Genomic DNA, 13572 nt, shown 5'->3' on the forward strand with positions numbered 1-13572 from the left:
ATTGTACCGCAGGACACACGCTGTAAAAAATAAAAAAAAAACAGTACCAGAATAGCTGTATTTTATCAATCCACTTTAGAAAATATGTCATAAAAGAGATCAAAAAGTCATATACATATAAAACTTGGTATCAATAGAAACTACAGATCTTCCCGCAAAAAAAAAGCCCCAAACCAGCTCTGTAGCGCAAAAGATAACGCTATGGATCTTGCAATGTGGCGACAGTTTTTGTGGGTTTTTGCTAGGAAGATAGTAAAAAAAACCTACACAGATGTGGTATCGCCGTAACCGTAGTGACCCAGAGAATACATGTATTATGTTATGAGTGACCGCCAATACGGATTTTTACAGCGATCACTAATGGGCTCTATACTGCCGCCATCAGCTCTTTATGGCGATGGTGCAGAATAGTGCAGCGGCGCTGGTAATGCCCGCAGCCCCCTCCTCTTAGCTATCGGAGGTCGCTGAGAAGTCGGGGCAGAGTGTGGGCTCAGTCCCGGTCAGTCCCCTCACCGGCGATCGCCGTTATTAACAGTATTACGGCAGCCACCGGTAACGGGCATTGCCAGCGCAGCTGAACGCTTTAATCTCTTCTCACCATGAATCCACGGTGAGCGGAGATGAGAACATGTCCCCCCCCGTCCCCAGAATTAACCCTAGTGACCTAGTCACTGACCCTCCCCTCCCTGGGCCAAGATGGCCGCCGCCATCACTGTGAACAGACTCTGTTCACAGTGATGGAATTTCTAAAAATGATCAAAGCTCCATTCTCTCCACCACCAGAGGTGGCAGAGAGCATGGGGCAATGATCGGGGACCACCCGGTGTGGTCCCAGTACAAGCGATCAGCGGTATATACTATATACCACTGATCGCTTGTTCCAAATGGTGCCGGCACTTTTTTACCCGTCACCAAAGTCAAGTGCCCTGGATTACCCGTAACCACCCCAGATTACCCGTAACCACCCCAGATTGCACGTCACCTCCCCAGATTGCACGTCACCTCCCCAGATTGCACGTCACCTCCCCAGATTGCCCGTCGACACCCCAGATTGCTCATAACCTCACCAGATTGCCCATAACCACACCAGATTGCCTGTCGCAACCTCAGATAGCCAGTAAACACCCAGAGATTGTCCATTACCACCCCAGATAGCCAGTAAACACTCACATATTGCCTGTAACTAAAATGACACTCCTTCCCTTCTGAGCCCTGCTGTGTGCTTATACAGTGGTTTATGCCCACATATGGGGTATCATTGTACTCAGGAGAAGCTCCGTTACAAATGTCGGGGTGCTTTTTCTCCCCTGTTCCTAGTGAAATTGAAAAATTTATTTTTTTTCTTTTTTACTGTCTAGTTTTGAATACTTTCCTCCAATACCTGTGGGGTCAAAATGCTCACCACACCCCAAGATGAATTCTTTGAGGGGTGCACTTTCAGGGGGGGTGACTTTTGGGGGGGGGGGTCTATTCTGCAGACACTACAGGGGCACTGTAAATGCACCTAGGGCTCAGAAACTTCTTCGGAAAAATATGCACTAAAAATGCTAATTGGCGCTCCCTTCCTTCTGAGCCTTCTGCTGTGTGCTCATACAGTGGTTTATGCCCACGTATGGGGTACCGTTATAGTCAGGAGAACCTGTGTTACATATATTGGGGTGAGATTTCTCCCCTGTTCCTTTGTGAAATTGAGAAATTTCAAACTAAACAAACATATTATTGGAAAAATTGTATGTTTTCATTTTTACTGTCTTCTTTTGAATACTTTCCTCTCATACCTGTAAGGGCAAAATGGTCACCACACCCCAAGATGTATTCTTTGAGGGGTGTACTTTGCAAAATGGGTTGACTTTTGGGGGGGGGGGTTCTGCTGACACTATAAGGGCTCTGCAAACGCACCTGGTGCTCAGAAACTTCAGCAACATCTGAACTGGAAATGATAATTGGTGATCCTTCCCTTCTGAGACCCGCTGGGGTACCATTGTACTCACGAGAACCTGCTTTACAAAATTTGGGGTGCTTTTTTTCTCATGTTTATTATGAAAATGAGATACTTTAATCTTAACAAATATATTATTGGAAAATTTCTATTTTCCATTTTTTTCCGGTCTAATTGTGAATACTTTCCTCCAGCCATTGTAGGGTTAAAATGCTCATTATACCCCTAGATTAATTCTTTAAGGTGTCTAGTTTCCAAAATGGGGTTACTTATGGGGGTTTCCAGTATACAAGCCTCCTAAATCAACTTAAAAAAAGGAACTGGAAATTTGAATGAAAATGGGGACTCACAGGGGGCGTCTCTCTGATCAGAGTTCTTCCCTTTTCATCTTCTCCATCTGCCCTGGGCCATTATGAGAACTTCTCCAAGCCACGAATCCACAGAATCTGCCAGACAGACATATAAGGCTCCTCCCTCCGGCACCATCCTCATCTCTAGACAAACTGCACATGTGTATTTGCCCCTTTACACGCTCATTTAGTAGGTAGCCCTGACACTATGTGATCCCCCTTATAGCATATGCCCCCCTCTGTACATGCACCCCCCGTGTAGTCCACCTCATAGATGGCCCCCCAATGTTTCCCCCTTATAGATGGCCCCGTGTTGTCCCTCATATAGATGGCCCCCCATTTTATCCCCCTTACAGATGCCCCCCCCCATGTAGTCCCCTCCAAAATCATACTACAACCACCTCCATCATAATACTACTACCCCCTTCATCCTCCTGCCCCTCCATCATCATACTACAACCTCCTGCGCCTCCATCTTTATATTTCTACCCCCTTTATCCTTGTCCATCATCATACTAATACCCCCTTCTGCCCTTTTATCATCATCATCCCACTACACCCCTCATCATTCTCTTGTTCCTTCATCATACCACTAAGCCTTTCATCATCCTCTTGTTCCTTTATCACCACAATCCCTACATCCTTTATCATCCTCTGCTTCCTTCATAATCATCCCACTACACCCCTCATCATCCTCTTGTTCCTTCATCATCATCATCATCATCATCATACCACTACACCCCTCATCATCATACCACTAAACCACCCTTCATCATCCTTACCTGTATGGTTTCTGTAGCCTCCTACTCACACGCGCTGAAGGGGGGGGGCTGTCTCCTCAGAATCGGGACAGTCCCGGCAAAATTATTGGCAACTATGCTAAACACACACACGCGAGCATCATGAAAGTGCCTCCATTTCCCAATGCGCCACCTGCTTGTCCCACAGTTCCAGACTAAGGGTCTTATTACACAGAGCGATTCTTAGCAATTAACGATAAACATTCGCAAACGAGATTGTTTATCGTTAACCTGAAATCGTTCACCATATTACACAGAACGATAATAGTTACTTACGATTGTTACTACAATCGTTATTGCAGTCGTCAACTCCATCTGATCCCAGCAAAACAATGAACATTGTCCTGATGGTGCGTTTACACGAAACGATAATTGGCCCGATCGTACGATTAACGATGTCGGAGTAACGATTTTTTTTTCATAACGATCAGCGCTTATACGGTACGTACGGAAAATTTGTTTTGCAATCCTTAAGCCTATCTCACACATTGGTTAAATCGCTGAACGACTGTTCACACGGAACGATCTGCGAATTTTTTGCGAACGACGATTTGATAACATGTTGAAAGATCAAAATGAACGCTTTCTCGTTCGTCGTTTGATTGTTCCCTGCGTTTACACGTACGATTATCGTTCGAATTCGATAGTTATCGGGCAAATTCGATAATCGTTACGTGTAAACACAGCATAACACTGAACGATTAGTGAAAAAATGTGGAACTACAGCGAACGAATGTGGAATTACAGCGAGAGATTAACAATGATTTTAGGTTAAGATCTAAAATCTGTGACACATGAACGATTTTTCGATCATTGCCTGAAATTACGCAGAACAATTATAAGGTACATGTGGTTTGGGGGGGGGGGGGTTAGATTGTGGGTACAGAGTCGCTTTAAGCAGTGACCCTTCCCCCTGGGCCTCATCAGAGAACAGTGGCGTAACTATAGGGGTTGCAGCGGTCGCCACGGCGACTGGGCCCCTACCACAGCAAGTACCATCCCCCCTCCTCCAGACATTTGCGCACACGCTGCATCCCATCACCGTACCTATACGTCATTGAGCTATAGGATCGCAACCCTGCATTCCTCCTTTCCTCAGTAAGCTGTTTCCGGCAGGGTTGAGGCCCCTTCCCCAGGCCAGATAACAACGCTGTACACCAGCACTTCCCTTTGTGGTAAGCAAAGCTGCTTGCATCCAGACCTATGGATGCAGCTGCTGCAAAAGGTAAGTGCTGGAGCTGGGCGCAGGCCCCCCTTCTCCCCCTTTATCTTGTTTATTCCGCATCTGTGCGTCTGTCTGCCTAGCAGCAGGCTGGTGCTTTGGGGTATGTGTGCAGGGCCTGCCTTAGTGGAAGCAAACAGGGCAATTGCCCAGGGCTTCCATCTCCAAGGGGCCCCCCCTACAGCCGCAGACACTGTCAATGTCTGCACACATCTCCTGCCCTTACTTTTTATTCCAACACTGTGCTGCAAACATCCAGAGCTTCTCTGAGTTAGGGTCTGTTCACACGTACAGACTTGCAGCGTGAAACTGCGCAGAACTCGCATCAAACTCGCATGAAAGTAGCTGCGTTTTTTGTGGTGTTGAACTTGCCTGTGAAAATCAAAACTCGCATGTAAAAAAAAAATAAATAAAAAAATCGCACCAAACACGCAGCGAGAATACACATACATTGACTTGATAGCAATCAGTATCGCTGTGAATTCATGTACGAGAAACTCACAGCGAGTCTGTACTTGTGAACAGACCCTTAAGGGGATTTCTTTTTACGGTGGAACAGGCAGGGCCGTATTTACCACTAGGCACCCGTGGTCCGGTGCCTAGGGCAGCACCTAGCAGGGGGGAAAAAAACTACTTTTTTTGTTTTTATTTTTTTAGTCTTCCACCTCCCGGTCAGACTTGTCAGTAAATCTCTTGTCTTTTTGAGGGGGTATGGGGGGGGGAGGTATGGTCAGGTCTGGTGTGGCGGTGTTGTTCAGGTCTGATATGGCTGTGACGCCTGGAGCTATTACCTACTTATTTCCTTCAGACAATATGCAGAATACTCCAGTCATTGATTCTATGTGAAAATTTAGCTTTTAAGCAGTTAAAAACCATGAAAAACGTGATTCAGACAATGTTTCTACATTTAGAAAAAAAAGCATGTGGCCGAAACCCCCTCCCCCCTCCCAAGATGAGGCGTGTTCAGGTTTAGTGCCTAGGGCAGCAACAGCTCTTAATACAGCCCTGGGAACAGGCATGAAAAGGTTAACATCTAACATTTGCTGCTGGACAAAGTTCAGGCTTCCTGTTCCACCTTAAAAATTCCCCCTCCCCTCAGCTGAGAGAAGCTGGTTGCAGCACATGGACAAGGCTCTGACAAGCCTCCACTGCTTCCTGGTTTGCAGCATCTGTGGGGACAGAGGGGATGGGGGATGTGTGCAGCCCCCTGTCTGCTACCACATCCAGCATCTGTAGACCTGCTCCCTGCTCTTCAGGAAATGTATGCATACCTCCTAACTTTTGCAAAGCGCAAAGAGGGACATGTGCGCCACAGTCCCCATAGCCACACCCCCATAGCAACCCTCCATAGCCACGCCCCCATAGCAACCCTCCATAGCCACTCCCCTACAGTCACCACATGCTGCTGACTGAATAGTGCCCTATACAGTATCCGATCCCCAAAAAATGCCCTATATAGTATCCAATCCCCCATTATAGGGCCCCACATAGTATCCAATCCCCCACATAGTGCCCCACATAGTAGCCAATGCCTCAATATAGTGCCCCACATAGTAGCCAATGCCTCAATATAGTGCCCCACATAGTAGCCAATCCCCCATAGAGTACCCCACATAGTAGCCAATGCCCCACATATGCCCCACATAGTAGCCAATGCCCCATATAGTGCCCACATAGTAGCCAATGCCCCCATATATGCCCACATAGTAGCCAATGCCCCCATATATGCCCCACATAGTAGCCAATGCCCCCATATAGTGCCCACATAGTAGCCAATGCCCCCAAATATGCCCCATATAGTAGCCAATGCCCCCATATATGCCCCACATAGTAGCCAATGCCCCCATATAGTGCCCACATAGTAGCCAATGCCCCCAAATATGCCCCACATAGTAGCCAATGCCCCCAAATATGCCCCCCATAGTAGCCAATCCCCCATATAGTGCCCACATAGTAGCCAATCCCCCAGATAGTGACCCACATAGTAGCCAATGCCCCCATATATGCCCCACATAGTAGCCAATCCCCCATATAGTGCCCACATAGTAGCCAATCCCCCATATAGTGCCCCACATAGTAGCCAATCCCTCATATAGTGCCCCACATAGTAGCCCATCCCCCCATATATGCCCCACATAGTAGCCAATGCCCCCCATATTATCCAATCCCCATATAGTGCCCCCCATAGTAGCCAATCCCCCATATAGTGCACACATAGTAGCCAATCACCCATATAGTGCCCCCCATAGCAGCCAATCCCCCATATAGTGCCCCACATAGTAGCCAATGCCCCCATATATGCCTCACATAGTAGCCAATCCCCCATATAGTGCCCCACATAGTAGCCAATCCCCCCATAGTAGCGAATCCCTCATTATAGTGCCCATATTGTAGCCAATCCCCCATTATAGTGCCCACATAGTAGCCAATCCCCCATTATAGTGCCCACATAGTAGCCAATCCCCCATATAGTGCCCCACATTGTAGACAATCCCCCATATAGTGCCCACATAGTAGCCAATCCCCCATATAGTGCCCACATAGTAGCCAATCCCCCATATAGCGCCCCACATAGTAGCCAATCCTCCCCTTTGTGTGGCCCCAGCAAAAAAACAATAAACCAGTAACTCACCTGTCCGCCGGTCCCAGCAGCTCCTCTCCCGGCAGAGCGCGCACTCCCGTCATCCTCCGGGGCGGGCAGCGGGGTATACAGACACTGACTGTGCCAGAAGTGACCTGCAGCCTCCATCATGAATCGCTTCCGGTACAGTCAGTGACTCTGTACCCCGCTGCCCGCCCCGGAGGATGACGGGAGTGCGCGCTCTGCTGGGAGAGGAGCTGCTGGGAACAGCGGACAGGTGAGTTACTGGATTATTGTTTTTTTCGCTGGGGCCACATATAATGCGGGACACGGGGGGCCGTTCCGGGACCACGGGACAGCACCCTGAAAACGGGACTGTCCCACGGAATCCGGGACAGTTGGGAGGTATGTGTATGTATGTATGTATGTATGTATGTGTCATATGAACACTGTATGTTATAAATGTGTGTGTTTGTGTGTGTGTGTGTATGCATGCATATGGCTATGTTCACACAACATCTTTTGAGCTCTGTTTAAAGTGACGTCTGTTATTTTGAGGCTAAAATAGCGTATGTCATTTAGCTGTCTGGCCTTTCCTTGGTGGTGTTTGTATAGTATTCTAGTTTGGGGTTACTAATTGGACTTTGGGTGTGGCTTAATTGAAAAGTCCATTGAATTTAATAGTAAAAACTGAGAAAGAGCAGTGCCAAAAGAAAAACTGTGTGTGAACTACTAAAGACGTCCGAAAATGATAGTGTTCATTATTTTGAAGTCCGCGCAAAAACTTCTGTTATTCAATACACTGTGTGCATTGGACGTCCGTCTTCCCATTGACTTCAATGCATTGCCATTGCAGTCAGTTAAATCACGGCAAAAACGGCAGTTATTTTAAATATGAAAATTGGCTGCTTTTTCTCTATTTTTGACATGACATGTGTGAACATAGTCTATATATATATATTATATACACACAAAAAGGACAGTGGAGCACTGCATCAGTCAGTGTCATGGTGCCAGCAGATTGCAGCACTCCCAAGTAGTTAGGAAAAAAACAACCTGGATTTATTGCATCAAATGTGGAAAACAAACAGCATTAATATTAGTGCAGTATAAAACTTTTTCTTATGCCTCACTAATATGAATGCTGTTGCAATAAATGCTATTTTTTTTCTAACTACTTGGGAATTCAGCAGACTATTTTTAGATCTATCTGTGCGAATGTATTTATATATGTCTTTGTTTTTTTTAGGAAGAAGGAATGCATGGGGACTGCAGAGCCTGCTGAGTATTTATGAGTGAGTGAGTATACTATATGTTACATATGGGGAAGGATTACCTACAGTTACTGATAAGTGTGTGTTTGCGGGGGGGGGGGGGGGGGCAACATTACCTTTAGGAGGGGTTGCCTACATGGAGGATACAGTTTATTGGGGGGGATGATCTACCAGGGGGACTACCTACAGGCTAATGCACGGAGGGGATCTACCTACTATATTGGGAGCGAAGAGGCATTTAACTGCTGTATGATACAGCTATATGGATGCAATGGAGGAGGCCTAACTACTAACTTGGGCTGCCTTTTATATATGGGTGCACAGAGAAGACCTGTGCTATATGGAAGCACAGAGGGGCCTGATACTAGGCATATATTGACCATAATGGCTTATATGGGGAAACAGAGGGTTTTCTGTTACTGTGTGAGACAATACACATAGGAGTTTGTATATAGATGAGGCTGAGGATGGAGTGAGAAGCCTAAAATGTCTGGCAGATCCTGCAGAGACGAGGCATCACCAGGAGAAATCTTCATGATGACCGGGCAAAATGGGCAAGAACTTTGATCAGCAAAAACGTGATCAGTAATCCATGCAGAGAAGATGCCTCCTGTAAGTAACTGGATATATCTGTACTGTAATAACTTATAAAGTCTGATCAGTGGGTTTTGGCACCTTGGTCACATATTGATATCCTGTACTAAGGCCGCCTTTAAGATAATCCTCTAATAGTCCCACCATGGGGAAATTCAGTGTGTTATAGCAGCATAGATATTACACATACAAAAAAGCTAAAAGGTAAAGTAAAGGCATTACGATTAAAGTGGACAAAGAAAAAGTAAAAAGATACAATAAAAACAAACTATTTTAGTTCTTTTTATGGAGTGATCTCTGCATAGGTCGGTGTTGGTTGTACAGCCTAACTGCTGCAGGAAGGAAGGACTTCCGATATCGCTCCTTCTCGCACTTTGGGTGAATTAAACGGTCACTGATAGTACTGCCCAGTGCTATCACGGTCTCGTGCATAGGATGGAGTCATTCTCCAGTATAGAGCTGGCCACTGACAAATTCCTTCGTTCTACCACCACCTGCATCGGTTCCAGGGGGGTTCCAAGGACAGACCTGGCCCTTCTCATCAGCTTGTCCAGTTTGTTCCCATCACTGGTTTACACAGAGAAATTTATCTGACAGATTTTTGAAGCCAAAGCCAGGAATGGATGTGAAAAGAGGAGAAATCTCAGTCTTTCCTATATGATCTGTTCCCTGTTTATAGTCTGTTCCTGGCTTTGTCAGATAAATCTCTGTGTGTAAACGCACCATAAGGATAGGCCATCAATATGCAGAATTAGAGATAGTATAGCGGGGCAATAGGGAAATACAGTTGCGGCAGCCCTACAGAACCTTTATAGCTAAATTGTGGCATGCCTGAAAGCCTTCAGTAGACTTTTAAATCAGGCGGAATTCCGCGGCGGCAGACACGGCACTTTTTTGAGCAGAGAACGGCAGCAGCGGAGGAGTGCGCACTCTCCCATAGACTGGCTATGGCACACTGAGGCAGGCGGGATCTACTCAGTGTGAACATACCTCAATAGGGAAACAGAGGGGCAAAAAACAGAGTTAGACCACCTGTTACCCAATCACAATATGTTAGTCATGGCAGTACCAATATACCAATATCTTCACGTGGTTGGGGGGGGGGGGGTGCAAGAGGTTAAAAATAAAATAAAGTAATGTACCTGATGGTATATTTGCTCTGAAGTTGATGGTTGTCAATCACAGATCACAGGCACCATAAGCCTCTACACAATCATCATTTAATTAAACGAAAACTACACCTCAGAGTTACAAAAGTGTAGTAGGAAAAGCTTGTGTATTCTTGGAGTTCTGGACACAAATCCACACAGAATTGAACAAGTCCATTATGTCGCTTATCACTGTTCATATTTAGGTACCAGGAATCATCAAAAATAGGACACTGGTACCCCAGAGAGATACTGGATTTATGTTATAACACTCATTGTAGTACAGAAGCATGGAATACATATGTCCTCTACTCTGTCTATTTAGTTGTGTCTTTTATGCCAATTGCATGGTGAGTTATAGACTACATATTGCAGCATAGGCTCATTTAATCTTTTTAGTAACCCTTGAACTGCAAGTGGTTGCTATGATAACTAAAGATCATTCCTACAGATATACACCTTTGACCTTTAAAACCTCATGTCAACTTAACTAAACTGCTGACAACTTATGGCAACTCATGTTGGTTTATGCTTCTAATGTGGGAGTGGTCTGTCTGTCTTCCTAAGGTTGTTTGAGGAAGATTCAGTATATTCCCGACTAGGCACCAGTGGGCATCAGTGAATTCTATCAGCAGCTATCCAAGACGCCGTACTGGTTACATATGGCGATTTCTGAGAATCAGATTGGCAATGCAACAGAGCATTTCACCAAGAAAAATGCGCCATTCTTATTGGGTCCATCCAATATTTCAGAGGCGGCCACAAATGTGATGCTTTCACAGTCTGTACCCAGAACTAAGAAGATTCACAGAAAAGTTCTTCAAATATGCACATGACAACATCTTCATTTGATACCCTCCTGGATCACCAGAAAGCCATGTCCTTACAGGAGAATAATATCACCAGCTGAAAGACTTGTGATAACAATAAGGTAAATACTTGTTCTCACTGTTTATCTCTTTAATTACAAATCAATATTTAGGCTTTGTTCACACACTGTAATATGGTGGCCTAGCTTGCCTTGGTTGCTGTTTTCAGTGAAAAACTATTGCTGCTGTATTATGTTTACCTGTGGCCTTTGCTACCGCAGGAACATTATTTTATTTGGATTTGGATTCTGTGCACCTTTGCCAAGTTGATTACTCTGTACAGAGGTTGTTCATTAAAAAAAACCTCAACAATCCACTGAATATGGAAGAATTAAGATATTGCAGGAAGGCCAACCTCCAGACTACCAGCGATCTCTGTATCCCCCCCCTCCCCCCCCCGGCTACTTTTCTGTGAATACAGCTGCAGGAATGGACCTTGACCTGGAGCTCGATGCATTCCTATGGGGCCAACCTAAAGACCACAGTGCTGTAGTAATCTCTTTCTGGCAATTACATTGGGTTGAATAGATCCATGGGTCACATGCCGTATACATGGTTGTATTAATAGTAAAGAAGCTAAAGGCAGAGACGGTGATCGCCAGGGGCACCAAGGTTGAAACCTCCATAATATCTTACTTGTCAACTATTCTGTGGATAGGTAATAAGTTTGTTCAAGAAAAAACTAACACTTTAATGAACATGCCCTATCAGTAGGGCATGTTTGAACAATACACTCTTACTGACCTATGCCTATAGATGTTAAATGAATACTGCCCTAGCCTTTTTTGGAAAAAGTTCTCAATCATATGATTGAGATAACTTTTCCAAAAAAAGGCTAGGGCAGTATGAAGAAAGAAGGCACATTTATCTCTCTATGCCAGATTTTGTTCATATCAATAATTTTTTTTTTTTTTTTTTTTACAAACAGGTTATCATTGACCTTAATTGGACAAGAGACCAGCTGATGATCCATTTTATTTGATTGTTATTTTTATTATATATATTTGTTTTATAATCTTGAAATAATGCAGATTAAATGCTTTGTATTTAATCATCTTTCCTTTATTCTGTTCAAGGTTTCTGGCATCTGGGGATTCCTATACATCCCTACAATACAACTTTTGCATCTCCAAGAGTACAATATCTTTATAAGTAAAAGACACATGTACCAGTACTTTGGGATGTTCTTCAACCTCAATACCTCCCAGAGGCAGACCATCACATCTGGAAGAAGGTTGCTGAAAAGTTTTATGCCACCACTCTGTTCTCTAACTGTATTGGCGCCGTGGATAGCAAACATGTGCGAATACAAAAATCTCCACAAACTGGGTCTGAGTTCTTTAATTATAAGAAGTTCATATTAATGGATATTGCCGATGCTGACTACAAGTTGATTTCTGTTGACATCAGAGGATACAGCAGAAATAACGATGCCAGAGTTTTCTGAGAATCTGCTATGGGCCCAAAAAGTCTATATAAAAAAAAAAATTGATTTGCCAGACCCCAAACCTTTGCCAAGCACAGAGGGACCAGCACTACCTTATGTCTTAATTGGCGATGAAGCCTTTACAATGTGTGAGAACCTCCTCAAACCATATTCTTGCAAGAAAAAAAAAATTAACTATCATCTAATAAGGGCACGGCGTCTAGTTGAGTGTGCGTTTGGAATTCTGAATTGAGAATGGAGGGTTTTGTTAAAAGCCATTCAATTAAATGTGCCAACTGTTAACAAGGTGGTCAAGGCCTGCATTGTGTTGCACAATTTTGTTCGGGTGATGGAACCTCTGAATGTGCCTGAAGAGTAACTCATATCGAACTTGAGAGGCATGTTATGACTCAGGTCACAGAGGGATACAGGAGAGACACAGACAGTGAAGCCTACTTCCTACAATCTGCCCTAAGTGATAGTGAGCAACTGGACATCTACCTCTGCGCTGACTAGGTGGAACACAAAACAAGACAAGAGAAACACAATAAAAATAGTCCACAATCCAGGTCACAACGGTCGGGCAGGTACAAAATCAGGGGCAGGTAGCAAGCAGGGATGGTCAGAAATACAAAGTAGAAGGATCAGAATAAACACAGAATAGCAGAGTCAGAAGCAGGCAGAGACAAGCTCAATTACCAGCCAGGAGAACACAGACTGAGGGTGGTATATAGGCAGGGTCGGACTGGACCACCTAGGGCCCACCCAATGTTAACTGTACATGGAACTAGTAGCTGATCATTTGTAGGCCTCACTGACATGAACGCATTTTTTAGCACATAATACAGTATGCAGGCTTAAAGGTAAGCAATCCGCACGATTGTGCTGATATGGGTCACTGCTGCACAGCATATGACATTCATCCTCTCCGAGCACACTGACAGGCAGAGCGCGTGGACTAGATACAGGCGGGGAGCCGCCCAGATGACTACTTCCCCTCCGCTGCCTGTCACGCGATCGGGAATTAAAGTCCTTTTTTTGGGGGTACACAGCTACTGCTTGGTTTGGTTGACAACCATTTAAAAAAGATACACCTTTGGCAGGAAGAGGGTTAAAGGTGTTTTCCACAATAAAAATACTGATGACTTATCCACAGGATAGGTCATCAATATCAGTTGAGTCAATGTTTCTGAACACCCACTGATTGGAATTGCTTGGAAAGGCCACAATGCTCATGCAAGTGCTCTGAACTCATTGATATATATTTATATTTATTATATATACCCTGCACAGCCACTTTTAAATGTATGGTGGCCTGCAGGTATATAGAGTCAGCCATCTAAATGTAGAGGCTTGAGCTCTCACTGGA

General features: G+C 44.8%; 1 long non-coding RNA gene across 2 annotated transcripts; it reads left to right on the top strand.

Moving 5' to 3' along the window:
• The first annotated feature begins 5421 nt into the window (after window positions 1-5421).
• LOC138784650 (uncharacterized) lies at window positions 5422-12509 on the top strand. 2 transcript variants are annotated; one of them, XR_011361901.1, is made up of 4 exons: window positions 5422-5572; window positions 8142-8191; window positions 10476-10839; window positions 11854-12509. It is a non-coding gene; the product is annotated as an uncharacterized lncRNA (long non-coding RNA). The 2 variants fall into 2 exon arrangements; XR_011361900.1 differs by having other exon boundaries at window positions 8142-8187.
• Window positions 12510-13572: the final 1063 nt, after the last annotated feature.

Source organism: Dendropsophus ebraccatus, chromosome 2 (genome assembly GCF_027789765.1).
Source record: "Dendropsophus ebraccatus isolate aDenEbr1 chromosome 2, aDenEbr1.pat, whole genome shotgun sequence".
Classification (NCBI taxonomy): domain Eukaryota; kingdom Metazoa; phylum Chordata; class Amphibia; order Anura; family Hylidae; genus Dendropsophus; species Dendropsophus ebraccatus.